We start from the raw sequence: 27,434 nt of genomic DNA on the forward strand, positions 1-27,434 counted from the left end.
CTTCCTGATTGCATTTCGCACGATTTTTTCACTTACTCCTTCCATTTTTGCTATCTTTCTCAGTGACAGTACGCGTTCTGTGCACCATTTGTACACAATTTTCCGACGTTGTTCTGCTGAAAGTCCACGCATTTCGAATCAAACTAATGAAAACGAATAAACAACTGCACAAGTGGTTAGAGAAGAGTGTAAACAACAGGACGCAGCCATAAAAATTGACACATTCTAAACCATTGCAAAATGGCAGCGATTTTTGGTTGCGTCCATACTTTCTGAGACAGTATTTATGTAATCAGAGTCACTTACTCGTATTCCGCGAGAGTAAAAGATGCTTTTCCAGCCATAATATCCAGTACATGGATGAAGCATATCGCTATACATGCTTGAACCTGTTTGATGACCTGTTTGAGAATCGCGCGTCAGACTCATTTCAAACCTTCAGAAGAAAACAAGTTTCCATCAAGTGACTTGGGCTGACTATCCACAATCGCTCGTCCAGTCATCAATTCGTCCGATGCCCTCATGCTCCCTCTCATTACGTTCCCATGATAAACCTTTTACAATAATATAACACAATATAATGCAATATAATATAATATAATATAATATAATATAATATAATATAATATAATATAATATAATATAATATAATATAATATAATATAATATAATATAATATAATATAATATAATATAATATATTATAATATAATATAATATAATATAATATAATATAATGTAACATAATTCATTCCAGTGACATATGCACCATTCCGTAAGTTCCTCAGATGCCCTGATGCTCTCGCTCTGATTTAATATTGTAAGTTTATTAAGAAAATATGTGTACTCGATTGGCGACACCCGGTCCCTTACAATGCCATCACTTTCACGTACATACTACATAAAATATGCAACTGATGATCAAATTACAACACAATTTAAATTGGAAATGATATATAAACTAGTGAAAAACATGATGACGAATCGCTATATGAAAAAAAATAGTGGCTAGGGACACGGACGAAGTAAGCTCACCACCACCTTTTTACCTTTTTTCATAAATATAAAAAATTGGTATAGAATTCGCTCAAACTTTAGAATGTTATATACCAATCGATTCAGCTTGACGAACTGAGCAAATGTCCGCGCGCGTGTGTGTGTATGTGGTTTTGAGATAGAATGTGTACTTTTTGAGTTATACGAAGTTTAATGTCAAAATATTGTTTTTTTGTTAGTATCTGTCACACTTGACATTGAAAACAGAATATATTTCCAGATTTACATTCCGATCGGTAATAGCTATCCAACAAGCCATAGATTGGTTAAATGTAAACGACTTTTCCCCTTATTCCAGCAGTAGAAGTTTTGTGCATTGTATGACAAAGCAATGCTTGGGAGCAACGTGAAACAGTAGATTCAAACCTTTCCTGATTTCGCCGTCATTACAATTTGTAAACATTAGTACCGATACCGAACCGGATCGGAAAGGTTTGAAAGCTCCTTGACGGTTCATAAGAGGTCAATTTACTCTTATTCCTGATAACAATAGTCCTCTTTTTTGAATTAAATTCACCAGTTCAGGACGATTGTTATATATTAACATTAATCCCAACTGTATCAAGATAATTCAAACTGGTGACCAATTCCAGGCATAAGAATGCTCAAAACCACCTTATGACCTACTGTAGTATGAGTCATGTCCACTCCGTGATCGATCCAGATAACATAATAACTTTTTTTAATTGAAAAAACAAAATCGTATTAACAAGTGGGTACAAATTAAATAAAAGAGAATATCAAGGATCCTAAACACTACAAATGGTCCCATCAGCTAATGACGGTTGGTCTGTATTAATTTTTTGTGCAATTATTTTAAAGTAATTCTAAATATTTTCCAAAATTTCTTCCGATAAGATGGAAAGATGAACCTTGTTGGTCATAATGTAAGATAGTAAAAAAAATGATTATCTATTACATTACAATAAACGCTACCTTTAAACAAAAAGTAACTGCCATTTTCAGACTCGATTAAATGACTTTTACATTTCGTTGCGTTTTAATTTCTTATCATTTTAATATATAGATTTTCAATACAAAATTTAAATCCCCTGATAAAAATGTACAGAATTTTCTTTTGAAAAATATAGTTATACGAAATCGAACAAAGCAAGCTGTGTGCTTCGTTCGCTAAGGCGGTTCTGTTTTCTTTTTCCGTACCAGCACATACCGATGCGTCCCAGGTTGGCGGTTCAATGCATAGGACGCTGGTCTTACAAGCCAGTTGTCGTATGTTCGAGCCCCGACCTGGAAGGATTCTTAGTGTCAGTAGGATCCATAGTACTAGCCATGCAATGATTCTGTACACTAAGAATCGGCTGCGAAGTCTGTTGAAACAGAAAGGTCAAATTCCACAAAAGGAATGTAATGCCAAGACTTTGCTTTTACATACCGATGCGTACTCATTTTGCATCGTCATTTTGTATGCCGTTTTGAAAGTTTTGACACTCGGCGGCAAATAATTTCGGAACCGAAAGTTGAATCTGGATGAAATTGCCCAGAACATTTAAAGACAATGAGAGCTTTAATTTGAATCATGATTCGTGAAAATCGACTTAACCGTTGCTGAGAAATCGAAATGAGTTCCGTTTTTGGAGTATTTCTTCACTATTATTGGTGCTTTCGGAACCGGAAACCGGGGACTAGTAGTCCCAAAGTAGGTTTATATATCCACTAACAACAAGATCTGACAACAAGATTAAGTTACCAGTAAGTTTTATACAAATTTCCACCTCGTTCCGCCATCGCTTGTAAAAAACATACTCATGAAATTGATTTTTTTACTTATCTTTATAAACAATTTTAAGACCTTTTACTTGCATCTTAGTTTTTAAAAAATAGATACGAAATTTCAAAGAAAATTGACCTCGCTTTTTCTCAGAGATTTACACATATTAGCTTGTAATTCCGGAAGTCGGATAGAGATGAAATTCTATAGCAGGCTATGGGAACATAAGGCCTTTCATTGGAATCCACGTTTATAAAAATCGGTTCTACCATCTCTGAGAAAAGTGAGTGACATTTTTTTCCATTTTTTGTTGCATCGGGATAAAATTCAATAGCAACCTTTGCTATCTATAAGAAAATTGAGTGACATCATTTGTCGCATACACACAGCCATATATAAACACACTAACATTTTGTGATCTCGACGAACTGAGTCGAATTGTACATTACACTCGACCCTTCGAGGCTCGGATGTAAAGTCGGTTTTCACAATGACATAGATTCTGAATGAGAAAGGCTAACACTTGAAATTAAAAATTCCAGAACGGAAATCGAATCAAAATACAATTTGAGAATTTTCTGCGGGGCCTTAAAACATTAAGTTTGTAAAAATTGGTTCAGCCATCTCCAAAAACGGGTTTATTGGTGTGGGGGAAGGTGAAGGTTGAAAAAATTAAAACAATTTCAATTTTTTGTACATTCAACAGTATATGTAATATAATTTCTTAAATTATAACATTGTTGTATTTGGTTCGCATTATCGTAAACAGCTAAAAATAATGAAATCTACACGACATGTAATTCCGTGATACTTTGAAAGAGACATCGATTGAATCATAAATTTGATTGAAAACCATCTTCGATGTAAACATAATTTATAATGCTTTGATTTTTCAATGAATTCTACAACATATTTTAACGCTTAGTTTTGCTTTTGAAGTATATGGAAAAGTAAACATCTGAGGAGTAACTTTATATTCAATTTCCTGCTCCAAATATGTGCATGAACCTAGATGTAAATATTTTTATCTGTGTATGCTGATCACCGCAACTCTTAGGGTTGCTGTCTCTAGCTGGCGTCGGTACAGCGATAAAAATATTTTGTGAATTTACATCTGTTTTCATGCACATATTTGGAGCATGTAATTGAACATAAAGTTACTTTACTATTATGTGCGTTTCAACATAATTTAATCGCAAAACTATGCGTTAATTGGAAGATACAGTTCTATTCATTGAAAATTTAATGCAATAAGTTTTAAATCGATGATGGTTTTCAATCAAATTTTCGATTCAACCCATGTCTATTCCATGTTACTATTGATTTACATGTCGTGTAAATTTCATTATTTCTTTATTTTCCGTGTGCTTTGTTTAGTTTTCATATGACCAACATGGGACTGGCTCAACAATGAGGAGCTCATATTGCGGGAAAATACATATTATTTAGTTAGCCGGTTGCATGCAGATGACAATCATGTCATCAGGGTGGTAATTTTAGGAAAATCGATATCGTACCACCCCAGAATAGATGTCACAGCCAGCAGCAACAAAACCTCAAATTGCTGTTTGCTCTCATTCGAAGCGAATTAGAACCGACGCGAATGCCTGATGCCGAAATTTCAAATACCGTGCCGGACGTGTTCATATTTATAAGTCCAGTCGAGTTTTCGTCCGGTGGTCAACAACGGTGGAAGCACGGAATCGCATGCATCATTTATCCGCCCACTCAGCGAGCTGCACGTTAAATGCAAATGAACAGCATCAACGGCATCAACAAACACGAGGTCAACCGAAATAATTTGCGGTGCTGGATGAAACAAGCTTTTTTCGTGCTACCCCATTTCGTACGTTTTCCGATGCAAGGCTGCATTTTCTTCACTGGTAGATGATGAAGTGATTCAAAAGTTTTTCTTTTTCGAGTGCCGCTAGAGGATGAGAAATAAATGCATCACGTCCGAGAAAAAGCCACCGAGGACGTGCGGAGCCAAATGAAAACATTCGGATTACAGAGGAAAGCCCTTAATGTTAATGCACATGCGACAGGATCCCGGCCAAAATGCGAAGGACATGCGGTGCATAATCTGTACCAGGCTGACTTACCATTAGAAGGGATTTTGTACCAGGACACACAGCTGCGGCTTTCACTTTATGTAAAATGAATACGACGGCTAGTGAATAGGATATTTTTCTCAATTAGCTAAGCATTATACATTTAAACATATATTTTTACCTCAGTTTATCATTACTAGGGTGTTACTTCGATCATGCATCTGCACAACTGTTCATACCGACACAGGTTTGCAACAAAGATATAGCAATGTATCTGGATCATGTTCGTAATCACAATACGTAATGAAGTTACAAGGTTGAAAAGAACTGTATATTTTCATCAGACCTCATGATGGTGCATTTTGTAGCCGTGTTATTATATCCAATTTACAACAATTGGATCACGTTCGTTCATCACCATTATCTCGCTCTAATGGTGTCAGTAGTCAGGTGAAAGGCATTGATTGGTTGAAAGAGTTGCATAAAAATGAATCAATAGTACCATAAAAAACACCCCATGATAAAATTACAACCATAATGGATCAAACACAGCAGTGAAAACTAGATTGATATTCCTATAGAATGGAAGCTTCGAATAATGCACCCAACCAAACACAATTATCCTTTCGTTTCTCCAATCCGGCACGTCTGCACGTCTTCGTGCTAATTCATTGCTCCCATAAGATTGTATCGAGGTAAACAAATGTAATTAAAAATAAATCATCGTATATTCTTACGATTCTCGCCTTTCTCATATAGGAATGATACGCAATCACCGTGAAAACCGACTTGTAATTCGAGGCCAACAGGGTCGAGTATCATATACCATTCCAATCAATTGGCCGGAATAACTAAATATAAAAGGGCGCTGGCCTTACAATCCAGTTGTCGTATGTTCGCGTCATAAAAAAGAAAATAAATTCTGCATGTGCTGCATGCGACCATGATAGACACAACGAAACAAGTCGGACTATGATGGTGACAATGAGGTCAAAATAATGTTACAACTTCACATCTCATCATACTAAGTTACAACAAGTTCCGGCGTAACTTTTCGGTAACTTCACTCTCACGACATGTTAAGGCATTGACTGTTCTCAGTCGCTAACTGGTCACCGCAACAAAATTTGACAAATGAAAATGTGACACACTACAAGACCAAGATTTCATGTCGGTTACCGTATTCGTTGTGATTCAACAAAGAAAAACAAATACAGTGTCAACTGAAAGTGTTGCAAATGATGTTGATGCTCTAAAACCCTACATATCGATGGCGCGAACGTTTTCAATAAGTACAATAATCAACTTCACCATAAATATCGAATATGTATGTATGTATGTTTGAAGCCACCATCAGTTCAAGGCATTACCAGTGTATGCGGGTAGACTTACAGTAGATCCGAATTTGATTATCAGATAGCTTTCATATAATTGCTGTTAAGAATGCCAAAATAGGTTTTGAGGATCCGGCGCCTTCCAGCAAGAACATCCGGCCATATAATAAAGAATTTGTACCAGCTTAAACCCGCCTAACAAACATGTTAGAAGGGTGCTTCTTACTCATTTCAGACCTTCAGGGAAAAACACAAAGCTTCCCCCACGTGACTCAGGTTGGCAATTCACCCCGGGTAGGTGTAAATAACAAACAAAGGTCAAAATAATAACAAATTTTACCATCATATCTTGGCTTGATGTTTCTGTGTTGTCAGTGCGATACTTGATATTTTCGTGATATTTCATCAAGGGATCAAGACATTGTATAATATCTGTTCAACATCAAAATTAGTTATAATATCTTATTTCGTTATTGATGAGCTATTTCAATTTCATTAAGTAAATTGACCCCGTAGTTTTATCTTCAAATAAAATTTCATTGAATAATATTGCATCAGAATCAGACAAGAGAAATACTTAAGATATTACTCTATTCTAAATGCTAGATTGCTTAATAATTAACAAATTCATCTTCTATAAATATTTTGTTCTTGGTTTGATATTACAATGACAGAATTTTGTTGCTATTTTCTCATGCAAGCTTTGATATGATTTTTGATATTTTAACTCTTATTTCAAACTAAATAATGTTAATTTCTACCATTGAGATGTTTGATTTTAATGACAGAATTTGGTATTGGTTTGCAAATCACTTCTACCCGGGACTCCATCATCCAGTCACCTGCCCTTCCCCGGTGTCGATATACTTGAGCATAATACAATATAATATAATACAATATAATATAAATTTATAAAAAAAAATATAATATAATAGAGTACAATATAATATACCATAACCTAATGCAATACAGAACAATATAATATGATATAATTCAATAAACATAACACAATATATAATGAAACACAATATAATATAACATATATTCTAACAATATACTATAACATCATACCAGGGGTGGAAATAAGAAAAGTTTTTGATTCACAGTAAATAAAAATAATTATTATTATTATTTCATATCACATATTTATTGTACATATTATAATGAATTCTGCAACGAATGATTTTTGATAAGATAAATTTTGATATTACTTAGAATTTATGAATGTCTTCATCACTATCAGTATTACTGTCTGATTCGGAATCAGCATTTCAACAAAGTTCGGTTCTTTTCAAAGCTACTCTGTGTTTATTAAACAGGTTTGAAGTTCAAATTGCTGTCACTTACAGTTCCTGTGATGTACTGGTATAAGTGACGTTAACGTCAAAACTGATTACCGCTCAATTTTCTCGGATATGGATTATCCGATATCAACAATTTTAGGTTCGCTAAGTGAGTTTATTTTGTCGGTCGCATCGAAATTCCATGTTTCGTGAAGTATTTGAAATTTATTCAGCAATACCGTCGTGGTGGAATAATATCATCAATAAAAACAGCTAATAATATTAACATACATGATGCGATGAATAATAATTATAACTATAATAAAAACATGTCAAAGCGTCACAAAGTCTGCTATGGAGTTGATTAATATTATCCTATTTAGCTTGAATATCATACACAGAAGTAACAGGAGTGCAGGATTTGACTACGCCAATTCAAACGCACCATTGAAACACTGCGTCAAATGCTGCGCTCCGGTTACCTCTTCAAATCAAATTCATGTCAAATAGCGTTTTATTGGGTTTAATCTAGATAGTGCATGGACATCATCATCAGCATCAACCAGCTGGAAATAGAACAAAGTCTTTTGTCGCTATAATCACTATTTAATGAGTTATATTTTTTTACTAGTTTTGCATTGCGTGTTGATATTGCGCAGCGAAAACTGTAAAATTAACATTATCAATTGTATTACGATCCAATATGATTATTTTCATAAAACCTTCATCTAGCATTCATTTCCATTCATCTAGTATTCATTTTATTGCAATTAAACAATAGGTTGGGATCAACGATTTTAGATGTAAATCAATCGGCACTCATGTCTGATTTTGCTTATATGTGATTTTCTTCCAAAATGCTCAAAGCTGATCGAATCGTCCAGTACTTACAGGAATCAGTTATAATAGTAGCTCAGAATCACCACAGATTAGTATTGATTTTGATCGATGTGATTCAAAGATCACTGATAAACTGCATCATACAATATAACACAATACATATACTTATAATCTAATATAATACAATATAATATGATATAATGCAATGCAATAATACCATACAACATAATATAACATAACAAAAGATAATATATGAAATACTATGTTATGATACAATGTATAACAGTTGATGTCGCAGTGTAAGTTATGGTCTTCTTTCGTCGCAGTACTGCAGGAAATATAATATTTCTTTGTTAATCATAATAATAACTATAATAATAGTAATAATAATAATAATGATAATAATAATAATAATAATAATAATAATAATAATAATAATAATAACAACAATATATAATACAATGTAATATAGTTCAATTCAATATAAAGGGTGATTTTTTAAGAGCTTGAGAACTTTTTTAAACAATAAAACGCATAAAATTTGCAAAATCTCATCGGTTCTTTATTTTAAACGTTAGATTGGTACATGACATTTACTTTTTGAAGATAATTTCATTTAAATGTTGACCGCGGCTGCGTCTTAGGTGGTCCATTCGGAAAATCCGCTTTTTTATCGACAAATTTTGTTCAGCGATGAGGCTCATTTCTGGTTGAATGGCTACGTAAATAAGCAAAATTGCCGCATTTGGAGTGAAGAGCAACCAGAAGCCGTTCAAGAACTGCCCATGCATCCCGAAAAATGCACTGTTTGGTGTGGTTTGTACGCTGGTGGAATCATTGGACCGTATTTTTTCAAAGATGCTGTTGGACGCAACGTTTTTTAATCTTAAAAAAATGCTCCAGGGAAAAAGATTTGGCTCAAATGAGGAGGTCATCGCTGAAACTGAAGCTTATTTTGAAGTGAAAGATAATTTTTTTTATAAACATGGTATTGAAAAATTGGAAAAACGTTAGAACCATTGTATCACCCTAAAAGGTGATTATGTTGATGAATAAAAAAAATTTTTGCAAAAAAAATGTTGTTTCCATTGTTAGTCTCGGGACTTATTGATCCATGTGTTATGTGGCAATATACTACCATAAATATTGCACTTTAGGATGAATTTCAAACTACAAGCCATTTCGCACCCTCTCATTCTGCTACTAACGCAGAAGGCGATAGCACCCAGTCGACGCCGTTCTATTGACCAAATGTCATCATAGACGCTCGGGGAGGCATGAGATAGGAACTTGTGAGGACTTAGTTATCTTGACGACAAACTTCACCATATATATCGAATAGCACATAAATTTTGAGTAGATAAAATGAGTTTACACAATCTTGAATTCTATATATTTTAGTTTTGATCATCGGATGCCAATCTTTGGTCATAATGGAAAAAAACATCAACAAATTGAAACTTCACACAAACGTATATTTTTCCTATCCCATGTGATTGATGTGCACTATATCAAATCAAATATTCGTTACTGAAAACTTGTTTGGCAACCCTCGGTAAGTCGCATAACATCCGCTGTTCTGGTTACATAGCAGTTATCATGCACTTTGCTATGTCTTCAACTTATTCTATGAATTTGAAGTGTAATAACGCGTGCTACTTGGGCATATACATGATTACATCTCCCGAACCGAAAATGACATAATTTTCCAAACATGATCAGAAATCAAATTGCCGCTTTTAAATAAGCCTAAGTTTAAACTCGTTGATAATCTTCGGAAAGTTTAAGCCAATGAAAAAAGTGCAATTAGTCGATTACGATATACCTCCGGAACCGAAAGTAACAGCCTTTTGTACATCGAACTTGATCAATGATCTAATAGTACCTTTCAAACGAATCTAATAGTAGCTTGTTGAAATCGGTTCAGCCATTTCTGAGAAAATTGAGTGCGAAGAAAATTCGTTGAAAGATGCGCACACATACACACACAGTCACAGTCGAATGGTATGGAACACTATGGGTCTTCGAGGCTCCGTTCGAAAGTTGGATTTCTAGAAAATCATTTACCTTTCTATAGAGAAAGGCGAAAAACGGCCCCATAAGCTGTTACTAATTTTTTCCGGATCCGACACCCAATACCGTACAATCGTATGTTTAAAAACGTGCTTAATCCACCTAGCAGTGAGATGATACCTTTTTTTATCAACCCGCATGTGTTTTTTGCATGAATATTCTTTGTTGTTACAGTTTTCATAACATTTTTCTAATGTCCGTCGTTTTAAGTGGCAATTTGAGATTTTATTCACTCATTACTCTGTAATGTCGAAACTACAAATCGGACCGAATTTGAATCTAAAAGTATAACAATCGACTAAACATTCCATGATATGTCGAAGTAATTTCCACTTTAGAGTTTAGGGTAATTTAAGGTACTTCCAGAGCCGGTATTGAGGAACCAGCATAACCCAAACCGATTCGTATGGCCATATGAGGAATAAATTGCAATATTTTTGAGTCCAACTTTAAAGCTTTTCGGGATTGTCATCTTCTATATAGCTTTGAATTTTAAAAATTCATCACCCTACAATTCCAGAATCGGAAGTCAAAATTGGATTTATTTTAATTGAACTTTTGTTTCTGAAATTTGGCTTTTTTTGAGAAAACATCTCGGATCAATAAATGAGTGAAATTATTTGTCACACGCGCATTTGCTGATCTTGACGAACTGAATCGAATGGTATATGGTTGTTATGTTTTTTCAGCATTTATTGTGGTAAGTAGTTTAAATTATTTATAGAATTGCTTTCAACTCGAAAATTCTTTACATATGGCATATTCAAACGATTATGTTGCCAAAAACGAACCGTGCTAAAATCGGTCCGAGGCAAAATATCATGCTGTACACAGTCTTTTGCGTACTTAGAAACAAATGTATGTAACGGTATAAAAAATCGTGTTTTATGTTGCTCCCAAGCATTTCTTTGCCAGACAGCGCTCAAAACTTCTGCTGCTGGAATAGGGGAAAAAATCGGTTACCCAAAATTTTCGATATCTCCGTTAAAAATGGACGTATTTTAACAATCTATGGCTTGTTGGATAGGTATTACCGTGCGGAATCTAAGTCTAAAAATATATTCTGTTTTCAAGGTCAATTGTGACAGATACTGTCAAAAAACTGAAAATTTTAACATAAAACTTCGTATAACTCAAAAACCCAAAAATATTATTCTACTTCTAAGCATCCATAAATTTACTCATGGTGACTCGCCTCCTATAAGTAACCATGTCTATTTCGTTGGGGGCTGTCCATAAAAGACGTCACGCCACAAGGAGGAGGGGGGGGGGTGTCACAAAACGTGACCTTTTGTAACAGGGGGAAGGGGGGAGGGTTGTTGGAATGTGACGTCCAATATTTTCAATGAGCGCATTTTTGAAATACCTAATTATATTACTGCTTTGCCCTATTTCCTGAAAAAATCTCCACAATAAACGTTTACATTCTATAGGAAAACGTGTATTTGTTAATGTAGAAGAAATGCAAAAAGTTTGTTTGGTCGGTCGCATCGAAATTATATGCCCCTTGATGTATTTAAAATTCATTCAGCAATACCATGTTGGCGGAGTAATATCAATAAAACCAGCAAATAACATTAACATATATGTTGTGATTATCAATAACATAGGAAAACATTTATAAAAGACGAATTTTCCAGTAATTTGATTTTCTAGCTTTGAGAATAGTATATCATAAGAATTTTTCTTATCTTATTCTGATGCAGTATATTCAACTGTATTCCATCTGAAAAAGGAACCACTGGATCAATTGTACTTAATGAAATTAGTATGCCTCATCAATAACGAAATAGGATATAATACCAAATCTTGATGCTAAATAGATTTCGTCTAATCTATCAAGAAGATTCCTTCGATTAAATATCAAGAAAATATGAAGTATTGCTATGACAGCACAGGAACCTCAAGACAAGACATGATGGTAATATTTGTTATTATTTTGATTTTCGTTTACTATTCACATCTACCCGGGAGGAGTGAAAGAATCATTTTAGCTTAAAGTCACTCTTCTTTGGAAAGATCACAAGCGATCATCCTCGGCAGTGATTTCAATTTGATGAGGTTTTGAACTTTATTTTCTCAGGCTTGTATGCTAAACTAAGCAAATATTATTCCTTAACTAAAGAAATAATATATCTGTGTACCCATAGGAGAATTAAAACATGATTTAAATGTTTCATCAATTCCAATGAAATACATTTGTTAAATTATATAATTAATATTAATAAAATAATTTCGATGGTTTTGTAATTTTAGAGGTATTTTTTAATCTAATGACAGCATGTAATAAATTGATTTTTCCCTCATATTTGTATGGTTTGTTATACATATTGAGTATTGAGATGATTTTTTTTTTGTTTTGAATTCGTGACTTGTGACATAGGGGGGGTGGGGAGGTCTTTGCTGCTGTGACAATTTGTGACAAACGGGAGGTGGGGAGTCAAAAATTCCCAAAAAAAAGCGTGACGTCTTTTATGGACAGCCCCTTGTCTGAGACGAAAATAAGTTTTCGAAATACTGTCCAATAACAACTTGGCAGCATTCCGATAACATGTTTCGAAGACGAAACATCAATAACTCAAAAGTAAGTTAGGAAAAGAAATGAAACATATAATCAATAAAATCGATTATCAATTGGCTTACGTTCCTTGACCGAAACAGATCGACCGCTACCACGATGGTAAAGGTGACAGGTGACGAGATATTTCATGTGTGAGTACAGTTGTCATTTTTTTAAAACCAGGAAGATGTGAGGAAGAAAAATTTAAATATCATTCTTCGCAGGATCAGCCACGTTCAGTTGCAATTACCGAGCACAAAATTTTATTTCATTATTATTATGAGGGAAATACTAACAAACGGGTAAATTCAAACTACATACCCAAAAACACCACCTAGTAGTTCAGCGATGGAATTCAACCATGTTTTTATGTAAAATAAACTATTCACAAATCTAAAAATCTAAATTATTAACAGAAATAGTGTTCAAAATTCCGAAATGATCAGTGCAGTGGTTATGAAGTTATGAGGGATACCGACTTTAAAAACTTGACCTATGGGAGAAAATGCTCTAAAAAGCTAAGCATGCATGTGTTAAATGTGAAATTTGCCCTCAACAGAAATTCATATCGTTATACCATATTCGAAAGTGGAGACAATTTTCCCAAAATTTATTGATGAATACAAAACAATAGAACTTCTAAATTAAAAGAATATAATTTAATTAAAACAGAAAAACTTAGTCAAATTAATAAAGATAAAAATAAATCAAAAATAGGAGGAAAATAATGAAATATTAAATTAGATAATGAAGGATAAGTTCTTTCTATAGTAAATAATTGTTGGTTCCATCGATATTCAGTTTATTTGATTTTTGAAGAAGCCGCTCACGCGAAAAATTTGGAAAAATAAAACATGTAAAGGTAAAATTAAAGGCTATAGCAGGATAAGCATGTGAAATCTGCCCCCAAAGGGAATTCATATTGTTATACCACATTCGAAAGGTCATAGATTGGCAACAATTTTCTCAAAGTTTCAATCCTTTAACTGCCATATTGACGGAGCTAAGGTGGTTCTAATGATTTTTATTTTATTTGATTTTTTTAAGAAACCGCTTCTCCGAAAAATTTGAAAAAATCAGGTATATTTTAGACATTATGGGGAAGGTTTACATTTTATTAAAAAATTTTGAATATGTATTTCTTTCATTAAAGAATACTTGAAAGTTTTGAAACATATTTTTGCCCTCTTCCAATTCTTGCACCACCCCAGATTTTTTAGTGATAAATAAGGAATTTTTGTACATGTTAAAGTGGTATGTTTTCATATTTTTAAAAAATGTGGACGACCAAAATATTTGATTTTTTCTAAAAAATAAATAACAGTCGACCATGCGTCCCCATCAAGTTCTGTTAGAAGGAAACGCATGATGCTTTGTTCTAGCAGTTTGTAGTAGTAGTCAACCATGCGTTCCCATCAAGTTCTGTTAGAAAGAAAAGGCATGGTGCTTTGTTCCAGTAGTTTATGCAACTAAAGCGCAGGGCTTAGAAATCAAAGTAACGAAAAGGAGAAAATGAGTTTCAACCATTGCATAATACATACACGATAATACTTCGGGTACAACCTAGGAAGCTACAAAGTAAGAACTTACTGGTATGTGGTTCATATATGAATGGTAGTAATATATGAACGTCGCGAGTATCACACATATGAAATTCGGTTACGGCAGTCAAGAACTAGAGCGGGTGCCAGTTTTTTACGTGTTGCTGATGGACGTGATGAAAGAATAATGAAAGAAAGAAGAAAAATTTCGTTACAGTTTCAAAAGTGACTGTATATAATTCGATAATTCGATAGTGTTTCATGAGATGGTCAAATTTGCACTGTGGGGTCTCGTACAACGCGGTTTCCTTTTTGCCAGCTCTGTACATTTCACTAAATTTATAGCGAGTTGAAACAACAGCGAATTGAAGTTTTCTGTTTTATATTGGTGTTAAACAGAAGTGACCATTTTTTTTAAAGATATTTTTTAATCAGGCCTATTTGGGTACAAGCTTTACGTGGCCGTTTGAGCCGATTTTTCAAATTTTTCAATTTTTTTTTTTTTTTGAGTTGGATCTCGTTGTCACCCTTCTTCTAGGGGGAGAGTAGCTTCCATTTCCCTCCTGCGAGGATTGAGGGGCACTTCGTTCGTGGTTCGTCTCGTCATCCATTGCCGCATCGATGGTATAGTTGTCGATTTCCGTCTTCTTTTCGTTTCTAGTTGCTGTAGATGCGCCTTGTTGTATATTGGTTGCAATTGCTGGTTACTTGGAGGGTAAGTTGTTAACTGCAGCTGGTATACTTTGTTCTATAGGGGATACTTATAGTTTCGTTGAAGCGGATGCTTCATTGTTGTTGGCGGATGTCACAGGTGTACTGGGGTTGCTTAGGGTTTGTGTGAAGGAAGCACCGTAGTCCTTTAATAGTAGTGACCATTGATGAAGGTTGGAATCATTCGTAACCGAATGTTCGAAGTGAGCACACGCGTTTTTTTAACAATCGACATCGGTAAGACGAAGGTGCCTATCACAGCAGAGGCTGTAGTATAGGCATTAAATAAAAGTGATAAAAAGTAGCATCCCCGCAAGTGAGTTCTGTCTGTGCACCGGTTTTGTATCGGTATCGACAGTAGACGCTATTGTGCTATCCTCGGGCAGCAGTTATTTCTATTGTTTGCTACCCGCATCGCAGCAGCCAAATCCTGAGTCAAGGTCACGCTGAAGCACAACGAAGGAGTGAAGGAGCAACTCACCTAACAGCTTACCGTGACATACTGTTAAGTATTTTCTCAAACTTTTTCTTTCAACTTTTACTATTCATATATTTTCTTTTCATTTTATTTCTTTCTTTCTCATTTCAAGTGCGGGAGACTTCTTTACTCCCGCACTTTAAATATGAATATTGATGACAGTGGGGGTGTCTCGGAGGAGGGCGAAGCTGAACGAATGAACGAAGAACATTTAGAGGCTGAGTTTGCTTCCGAGATGCCATCTACCCCTCCTATACCATCTCCCCCTCCGATACCATCTCCCTCTCCAATGCCATCTCCCTCTCCGATGCCTCCATCTCCCTCTAAGATATTGCCTGCTCGCCAAAAAGTTTACCAAGACGATGGCTCGGGGGGTCCGTGGGTGGTATACTTCCGGCCCAAATTAAAGTCTCTCAGAGTTTTAAATATTGCTCGGGACCTGGAAAAACATTTCTCGGCAATAAAAACAATAGATAAGGTTTCGCCAAACAAGTTACGCGTTGTTGTGTCCGACCTGAAGCAAGCAAACGAGATTGCTACCAGCGAGTTGTTCACGAAGGAGTACCGCGTGTACGTCCCGTCTCATGTGGTGGAGATCGACGGTGTGGTCCGTGACGAAAGTCTGACAATCGAAGATCTGATGAAGGACAGGGTAGGCCGTTTCAAAAACCCCGACCTTCAACCAGTGAAAATTTTGGAGTGCAAGCAATTGCACTCCAAATCGATAGATGGTAAATTTTACCAATCGGACTCATTTCGCGTGACTTTTGCCGGATCTGCACTTCCAAATTATTTGGTAGTGAGTGGAGTTCGTCTACCTGTTCGGCTGTATGTACCGCGGGTAATGCATTGTACAAGCTGCAAACAGCTAGGTCATACGGCAACCTATTGTTGCAACAAACTGCGATGCGGCAAATGCGGTGAGGCCCATGAGGACGATCTCTGCAGAAGAGCAGTGGAAAAGTGTTGCTACTGCGGGGAGAATCCTCATGATCTTTCGGTGTGCCCTACGTACATACAGCGTGCGGAGAAATTGAAGCGATCCGTGAAAGAACGTTCCAAACGTTCTTATGCGGAAATCTTAAAAAGAACCACTCCATCGACCCCTGAGAACCCGTTTGCAATCTTGCCAGTTGAAGAGGATACCTCTGACGACCCAGGCGAAGGACCTTCCTACACACAGGTTGAAGGAAGCAGGAAAAGACAAAATCTGGCTTCTCCCAAGCTTCCTCGTAAAGGCCTCAGACTGTCCTCTTCGTCACAAAAGAACCAAACGGAAACAAAAAGTGCTGACTCAAAACCGAAGCAAACACCTCCTGGGTTCAAAAAACTTAGGGATGATAAGGAGTACCCAGCACTTCCTGGGGCATCAAAAAACCCGAATGACCCCAAAGCACAACCAGAAAATCCAACAAACGCTGGATTATTGAAATTTTCTGATATCGTGGACTGGATATTAACAGCCTTCAATATTACTGATCCTCTGAAAAGCTTCCTAACTGCTCTACTGCCAACAGTAAGGACATTTTTAAAACAGTTGACTGAACAATGGCCCCTCCTTGCAGCGATCGTATCTTTTGATGGATAATTTACCACTGAGAATCGAAGATATGATCATTGTGCTTCAGTGGAATTGCAGAAGTATCATCCCAAAACTTGATTCTTTCAAACACTTAATACATACTCATAATTGCGATGTATTCTCCTTGAGTGAAACTTGGCTTACTTCTAACATCAACCTCGACTTCCATAATTTTAACATAATCCGCCTGGACCGAGAAGACTCTTATGGAGGGGTACTTTTAGGGATTAAAAAGTGCTATTCATTTTATCGTATTAACCTCCCCTCGACACCGGGAATTGAAGTTGTTGCTTGCCAAATTAATATTAAAGGCAAAGATCTATGTATAGCTTCTATCTACATTCCTCCCAGAGTCTCGATAGGGCATCGTCGGCTTGCAGACATCATAGAACTTCTTCCTTCACCGCGGCTGGTTTTAGGGGACTTTAACTCGCATGGTACAGGATGGGGCTGCTTATATGATGATAATCGTTCCAAGATAATCCAAGATCTGTGTGACAACTTCAATTTGACAATTCTAAACACGGGAGAAATGACACGGAACCCAAGACCGCCAGCACAACCAAGTGCGCTGGATTTATCCCTTTGCTCGACTTCGCTACAGTTAGATTGCAAGTGGAAGGTAATCTGTGATCCTCACGGTAGCGATCACTTGCCGATCATAGTTTCTATCACCAACCGTGGAAGACCATCGGAAACAATCAATGTTTCGTACGATTTCACACGAAACATTGATTGGAAACGTTACGCGAGCTCGATGTCTGAGAAACTAGAAACATCACAGGAGCTTCCTCCGGAGGAAGAGTATACATTTTTGGCTGGCTTGATTCTTGACACCGCAATTCAAGCTCAGACGAAACGAGTACCTAGCGCGCAAACTAGTATGCGTTCTCCCAACCCATGGTGGGACAAAGAGTGCTCAGAGCTGAAAACGAAAAAAGCTTCAGCCTTCATCTCGTTTAGAAGGAACGGAACTCCAGATAATTATCGGAAATACGCGGCGTTAGAATTTCAAATGAAAAGTCTGATTAAAGCTAAGAAACGCGGTTACTGGCGAAGGTTTGTTGACGGATTAACGAGAGAAACAGCAATGAGCACTCTTTGGAATACGGCCCGTCGCATGCGCAATCGAAATCACGCGAACGAAAGCGAGGAATATTCTAACCGCTGGATATTTGATTTCGCTAAGAAAGTATGTCCTGATTCTGTTCCGGAACAGAAGATATCCCGCGTCGCGACATTGAATACAAACGAAACACCGTTTTCGATGGTAGAGTTCTCACTTGCGCTCTTGTCGTGTAACAATAGAGCCCCGGGGTTAGACAGAATTAAATTCAACTTGTTGAAAAATCTGCCCGACTCTGCCAAAAGGCGCTTGTTGAATTTATTCAACAAGTTCCTCGAGGGTAATATTGTCCCACACGAATGGAGAGAAGTGAGAGTTATTACTATTCAAAAACCTGGAAAACCAGCCTCCGATCACAATTCGTATCGGCCGATTGCTATACTTTCCTGTATTCGGAAATTGTTGGAGAAAATGATTCTCTTCCGTCTAGACAATTGGGTCGAAACAAATGGATTGCTTTCAGGTACACAATTTGGGTTCCGCAGGGGCAAAGGAACGAACGATTGTCTAGCGTTGCTCTCAACAGAAATTCAAATGGCATTTGCTCGTAAAGAACAAATGGCATCAGTTTTCCTCGACATCAAGGGGGCATTCGATTCAGTTTCCATTAACGTTCTATCTGAGAAGTTGCATCAGCATGGTCTTTCACCAGTTTTGAACAACTTTTTATATAATCTATTGTCCGAGAAACACATGCATTTTGAGCATGGTGATTTGACGACAAAGCGATTCAGTTACATGGGTCTTCCTCAGGGCTCATGCTTAAGCCCCCTTTTATACAACTTTTACGTAAATAACATTGATGAATGTATCAACACATCTTGCACGCTAAGACAACTTGCCGACGACAGTGTTGTGTCTATTATAGGACCCAAAGCTGCCGATCCCCAAGGACCATTGCAAGATACCCTCGACAACTTGTCGACATGGGCTTTTCAAATGGGTATCGAGTTCTCTACGGAGAAAACTGAGCTGGTTGTATTTTCAAGGAAGCGAGAACCTGCGCAACTACAGCTTCAACTAGGGGGTGAAACCATAGCTCAGGTTTTCACATTTAAATATCTCGGGGTCTGGTTCGATTCCAAAGGTACCTGGGGATGTCACATTAGGTATTTGAAACGAAAATGCCTACAGAGAATCAATTTCCTTCGTACAATAACCGGAACTTGGTGGGGCTCTCACCCAGGAGACCTGATCAGGTTGTACAAAACGACGATATTGTCAGTAATGGAATATGGATGTTTCTGTTTCCGCTCCGCTACGAATATTCATTTCATTAAACTGGAAAGAATTCAGTATCGTTGTTTACGTATTGCCTTGGGTTGCATGCAATCAACCCATACGATGAGTCTTGAAGTGCTGGCGGGCGTCTTACCGTTGAAAAACAGGTTCTGGGATCTCTCATATCGACTGCTAATCCGATGCGACATTTTGAATCCGATGGTGATAGAAAACTTTGAAAAGCTCGTCGAGCTTAATTCACAAACCCGTTTTATGTCCTTGTATTTTGACTACATGGCTCAGAATATAAATCCTTCTTCGTTTGTTCCCAATCGTGTTCATTTTGTGGATACTTCTAATTCTACTGTGCTTTTCGACACATCCATGAAAGAAGAAATTTGTGGAATCCCGGATCCTGTACGCCCTCAAGAGATCCCAAAAATTTTTAATAATAAATTTAAAGAAGTCGACTGTAATAAAATGTTTTACACTGACGGATCATATCTAGACGGGTCCACTGGCTTCGGTATATTCAATGTAAATTTCACCGCTTCCTATAAACTCAGTGATCCAGCTTCAGTTTACGTCGCAGAACTAGCTGCAATTCAGTATACCCTTGAGATCATTGACACTCTGCCCACAGATCACTACTTCATTGTATCGGACAGTCTCAGTTCCATTGAGGCTCTCCGTTCAGTGAAGCCTGGAAAGCACTCACCGTATTTCCTGGGGAAAATACGGGAACAATTGAGTGCTTTATCTGCAAAATCATACCAGATTACCTTGGTTTGGGTCCCCTCACATTGTTCCATACGGGGCAATGAGAGGGCGGACTCGTTAGCCAAGGTGGGCGCACTAGAAGGTGATATCTATGAAAGACCAATCTGCTTCAATGAATTTTTCAGTTGCTGTCGTCAGAAAACTCTAGCTAGCTGGCAGAATACATGGAATAGTGGAACTCTGGGACGATGGTTACACTCAATAATCCCACAGGTATCGACGAAAGCTTGGTTCCGGGGGTTAGACGTGAGCCGAGACTTTATTCGTGTAATGTCAAGGCTCATGTCTAATCATTATATGTTCAGCGCGCATCTCCGTCGTGTGGGGCTCGCTGAGAGTGGTGTCTGCGTTTGCGGTGAGGGTTATCATGACATCGAACATGTTGTTTGGACATGTGTCGAGTATTGTGATGCCAGGTCCCAACTCATAGGTTCCCTTCGGGCCCGAGGTATACCACCCTTCGTACCAGTCCGCGACGTCTTGGCAACTCGAAATCTTCCTTATATGACTCTCATCTATAACTTCTTGAAAACTATCAATGCTCAAATTTAGTGCTCTCCCTATCTCTTTCTCGTCTACAGCTCTACCGCACTCTTCTTTACGTTGCTGGAAGTATGACCTGTGTAAACGATGCTTCGGAGCATGCACCTGCCTTGAACTGACTGAGTTGCTGGAAGCTACCCAAAAACGTCACATCAACGTCAGAACACACCAACGAAGCATCCCAATCCAGAATAATCTCTTCATTGCTACAAGCTGAAAAACATGAAGATTCATCGAACGCAAAATGTGTCTAAAAGATGTATGCCACAAACCAATGATGTATTCAAATTTCAATTCAATACTGTGTAGGTCCCACCCTCCCTATGTCCCCTTACTAACTGGGGAGTATGCCGCCCCGTAATACGGCATCCCTTTCTCTCTCCCTAACAACAAGACAATCGGCCACGTTAAGCTAAAGCAAATGAGCCTAATAAAAATTTTATTTGAAAAAAAAAAAAAAAGGTTGGAATCGATTTCTTAGAATTATTGACTGTATACTTCATTTAAATAGGAAATGGGATAAAGAATGTTTTAAAAATATATTGCTATTTGAAAGCACACATTTCTCTCTGATTATTTTCGTTTATTATCTAGACTTATCATCGTCACTTCTTTTGTTGATAGTCGTTGCTAGCTGTTCTGATTTAAGCATTCCTGACTATATTTGCGCCGGTCTCAACTCTCTGGATAATAACTGAGCATAAGGAAAGGTAGTAAATAATGGCGGCCACGTGTGAACAGTAACCAACAGTTCTATTGCCAATAGAGCACTCACAACAACGGCGCTGGATTCCCAAATATTCAGTCGAATTTTTAGTGTACTCGATATAGCACTTGTATGCTTTGAAAAACGAGATACAACTTATTACAGACCCGAATAGTTTTGTATGCTCTGTGTGTCTTAACTAGGTCATCTCGTGATAAAGCTTTAAATACAAAATTGCTTGAAAGAAAATCCTTTTTAAAAGCTTCTATTCCAGAGCTACTATATTCCGATACTTGTTGCTCTCGTTCCAATCCAAGGATTGATGATATTACCTTATTAGAACTTCCCGTTCGAAATTTGAATAAAAATACAACTAAATCTTTCTCATTGACACCAGCATATCACTAAACTCAATGATATTTTGCCATGTTAAACTATTAAAAACCTGGAGGCGTTCCTCTGACAGTGAATAATCACTTACTGAGTTGATTGGTACAAGAGTCGTCATTATGTATTTTCAGATATTTTCTGAAAAGTAAGAAGCTTTCTACACAATATACCCAAAAATTAATGAAATCGATTCAGCGAATCAAGTTTTTTAAGGGACATGGTCGATAAATGCATGACTTGAAATTATGTAATAGGTTATAACTCAAAAACGAAAAAAAAACGGATCGCTTTTTTTATATCTGTTGTTGTTTCAAATTTTAGAATAAATATAAACATATATAGCGGTCTCAGTCAACAAACCATGAAAACCATCATAAGGATATTCGATTGACGTTTTCAAACACAAAATTCCAACTTTATCTTTATCACACATTTTTCCAGAAAACTATACATTTCTTTATGATAACGTTTGACACTGTAATAAAATTTTCCTTCTTTCTTTCATTATTCTTTCATTACATCCATCAGCAACACGTAAAAAACTGACACCCGCTCTAGTTCTTGACTGCCGTAACCGAATTTCATATGTGTGATACTCGCGACGTTCATATATTACTACCATTCATATATGAACCACATACCAGTAAGTTCTTACTTTGTAGCTTCCTAGGTTGTACCCGAAGTATTATCGTGTATGTATTATGCAATGGTTGAAACTCATTTTCTCCTTTTCGTTACTTTGATTTCTAAGCCCTGCGCTTTAGTTGCATAAACTACTGGAACAAAGCACCATGCCTTTTCTTTCTAACAGAACTTGATGGGAACGCATGGTTGACTACTACTACAAACTGCTAGAACAAAGCACCATGCGTTTCCTTCTCTTAGAATTTGATGGGGACGCATGGTCGACTGTTATTTATTTTTTAGAAAAAATCAAATATTTTGGTCGTCCACATTTTTTAAAAATATGAAAACATACCACTTTAACATGTGATGTGATGTAAAGTGAAGCCACCATCAGTTCAAGGACTTGCCAGTGGGTGCGGGTAGACTTACAGTTGCCCCGATATGACTCATCCATTCACCTTCTTACTATAGCTGTTACCGAAAAGCGAACAAAAAGGGTTGGGCGGATATGTAAGTAGAGTCACTTACTCGTATTCCGCGGGAATAAAAGATGCTCTTCCAACCATAATATCCAGTGCATGGATGAAGCATATCGCTATACATGCTTGAACCCGCCTGATGGTTTGTTTGAGAAGGGCGCGTCAGACTCATTTCAAACCTTCAGAAGGAAACAAGTTTCCTTCAAGTGACTTGGGCTGGCTATCCACAATCTCTCGTCCAGTCATCAATTCGTCCGATGCCCTGATGCTCCCTCCCCTTTACGCCCCCGTGCAAAATGTTTTATGTTGATAAATGCAATGAAACATAGTATATAACATAAAATGATATAATAGATTACAAAATAATATAATATAACATAATATGATATAATATATTTTAATTTAATATAATACAATGTCATACAATATAATATAATATATTATAAAACAATATATAAAATAACAGTTAATGTAGAGTGTTAGTTACGCTCTTCTATTTTCGCAATACTGCAGGAAGTAGAATATTTCTCTTCTAATAACAATAATAATATCCACATCTATAAAAATAATATATGTTATTATTCTTGATGACAAATTAATAATAATAACAATAAATATAATAATGAAAATAATAATAAAAACAATATAATATAGTACAATGAATTATATAATAAATTAAAGAATGAATAAAATGATATGTTGCGATATGCTATGATATTATATTACTTCAATTTATATGTCATTTCTAATCCTCTCATTCTGCCATCAACGCATTCCATCGACCAATTGTCACCACAGACACAGTGAGGACCAAGCTCACCTTGTGACGACCTTGATATTTAGTTAAAAGTTACTTTAAAAATTATAACTTATAAGGAAAACAAATTTATATTTTGCGCAAGGGTACGTAGTACTACTCATAATAAACCCTATAATATAATATAATATAATATAATATAATATAATATAATATAATATAATATAATATAATATAATATAATATAATAAAATATAATATAATACAATATAATATGATATAATGCAATGCAGTATAATACCATACAACATAGTATATAATAACATAAAATAGTGTAAGACGATAATATATGAAATAATATGCTATGATACAATATAACAGTTAATGTCGCAGTGTAAGTTACGTTCTGCATCTAATAATTATAATAATAATAATAATAATAATAATAATAATAATAATAATAATAATAATAATAATAATAATAATCATAATAATAATAATAATCATAATAATAATAATAATAATAATAATAATAATAATAATAATAATAATATTAATAATAATAATAATAATAATACATGATGTAATAAACAACAGAATTATATATTGTAATATACTATGATAAACACTGCACTTTAGGATGGGCTTTAACCTGCAAGCCATTTCGCACCCTCCCATTCTGCTACTAACGCAGAAGGCGATAGCACCCAGTCGACGCCGTTCTATTGACCAAATGTCATCATAGACGCTCGGGGAGGCATGAGATAGGGACTTGTGAGGACTTACTTATCTCACCATTTGACGACCACATACCACTTTAACATGTCCCAAAATTCTTTATTTATCACTAAAAAATCCGGGGTGGTGCAAAAATTGGAAGAGGGCAAAAATATGTTTCAAAACTTTCAAGTATTTTTTAATAGAAGAAATACATATTCAAAAATTTTGAAAAAAAATTGTGAACCTTCCCCATAATGCCGTTTCTTCAAAAATCAATTAAAGTATAAATCATTAGAACCACCCTAGCTCCGCCAATATGGCAGTTAAAGGGTTGCAACTTTGAGAAAATTGTTTTCAATCTATGACCTTTCGAATGTGGTATAACAATATGAATTCCCTTTGGGGGCAGATTTCACATGCTGTAGCCTTTTATCAAAATGTTTTTCTTGCACTAAAAATACGTAAAAATTTTAAAACTTATTTTCTCACACTCCCGATTTCGTTTTCCTTAATAATAAATAAATAATTTTTGGATAAGTTGAAATGCTTCTAATTAATGTTTCTATAAAATTTAAAAATCCGCAATTTTTGAGCTTTTCTAAAAAACATGAACTACAACCATGCGTCTCCATTGAAATTCTTTTAGAAAGAAACGCATAGTGCATATCTACTAGAATTAAGCACCATGCATTTCCTTCTAATAGAGTATCAATGGAAACGCATGGTTGACTGTTAATTTTTTCATACAAAAAATCATTAGAAGAATATGAAGCCGAAGCTCTTTAACCCGTTCAAAAATTATTTATTTAAAATACAGAGTGGTATCTGGAAGTGTGAAAATATATACAAATACAAATGGACTGTTTTCGACTGGTCCCCCGGTGAATGACCGATAGGTTAAAACCGGGCTAAAATAAACAACTAACTAACTAACTGTTTTCGACTGGTGATAAAAAAAAGCTAAGACAGATTATTGCTTTTGATTAATTTCCCATGGAAGGTTATTATTTAAGTTTATTTGCAAAAGAAATCTTTGCCCTTGCGAACGGCCTTCCGTCAGTTAACCGAAACATTCGCCATGGTGGACGAAAACATGGATGTAGGCATGTTTTAGAGTTCTTTCTTCGTTTTATTTATCAGTTACTCCTCAGTTTTTGCGACAAAATTGTTGAAGTAGATCTTACGCTTCAGTTTAACCCAGAAATTCTTGATGTGTCGCTGGGCGGCTTCGCCGACTTGGGTATCACATCGATTTATAGCCGCTTCATCTCCTCCATAACGATCGCTTCGAGTAGTGGGCCGACGCCAGATCCTGCCAGAACACCGAAAGAAGAGAGCGGCAATTTTTATATACTCTTAATGCAAACGCTATATGATAGTTTTATTCAAGAAAATCTGTACAAAGATACTGGAACTTGCTTTTATGCACCTATTGTTGACCTTACCTATACGCTTGCAAAGTGTCATTCTCCATAAGGACGTTTATACTTGCAATGAAATTTCTATAAATAGAACTGGGTTTTCTTATCCTAAAACGTACATCTATAGATGCTCCAAATAGAATTTTCCTGCTTTTTGCGGATTTTGTACTGTGAAATAATATATACAATACCATATACGCTGTGTTACATACTACCTGTCCTTGGTAAGAAAAAAAAGTTTAGTCGAATGATTATATAGTCTGAAGATAGACATGACGTGATGAGTAAGCCGATCACATTATGGAGTCGAATTTCTAAGCACGATTCATTCACTACCAATCGGATCAATCTTCTTTTCGGTGAGTTGAATTTTCAAGTGAATGTAGTTAGTAATATCTATCCAGTAGGAGTGTCCTCAGTAATGACTCACTTACAATAAAATATTCTTTATAGGAGAATGTTTTAATTTACCTTGTGTAGAAGTGCTAAAATTATGTTTGTCGAATTTTATACTAAACTAATTATGATGTAGTTTCATTTACTCATATTCCCCCACCGGACGCCGATAAATTATTGTACTAGGTTCCTTCAGTGGTGTGATCCTTTTCGATATTACCAATTCTAGCGAGAATGTGAAAATACTTCGACAAATTTATCCACTGATCAAATCCCACTGAAAACATTATGGCAAAATATACACTAATAAATCATATATAAGTTTATCTGATCCTCCTCGTTTTCCCAGTCGAGGCATTCATCCACTGTGGAAAGTGGGTCGTAATTATGAACCAGTACAATCGATGCTCTCTGTTGTACCCGACACAGTCTCTTCATTAATACGGCTTTCCGTTATTCTATTGAGTATTCTAACACGAAAACTAAACTATTCATGGGAAGCATGTATGCGTCAATTCAATGTGCGTTCGATTTACCAATTACGCCACCTATAGTCGAGGGAGTGCCGAAAGAACTCATTTTACGATTCACATAGCCATTCAACATTTTGCATATATAGTAGATATCGCTTTGAAATAATAATCAAAGGGTGGTGGCAGTGCATGACTACTCTAAAAATAATTGTTTTGGATTAAATTCAATTCGGATATCTCACAATTAATGAAACTATATTGATAGTTAAAAACTTGTCCCGTGAAAGGAATCGAGTTCTACTTGAAATGCTTTACCGCAACCAAACCCAGCACTACGCTTAGTGATATAATCGTTTCGTAGGACAAATCCATCTTAATATTTTTGAAAGGTGTAAAAACGGATTCCCAACCGTTCTACGACAGCTATTACACCGAACCGCACTCAAGGGAAGGAAAGATATGGCACCGGCTGCCATCTGCTCTGTCCTGATGCCATTAACGCTACAAACAGCTTTTCATGAGCTTCCAGGGCTACTATAAGCTGCAAGATGCACTTTT

This window comes from Malaya genurostris, chromosome 3 (genome assembly GCF_030247185.1).
Source record: "Malaya genurostris strain Urasoe2022 chromosome 3, Malgen_1.1, whole genome shotgun sequence".
Classification (NCBI taxonomy): Eukaryota; Metazoa; Arthropoda; class Insecta; order Diptera; family Culicidae; genus Malaya; species Malaya genurostris.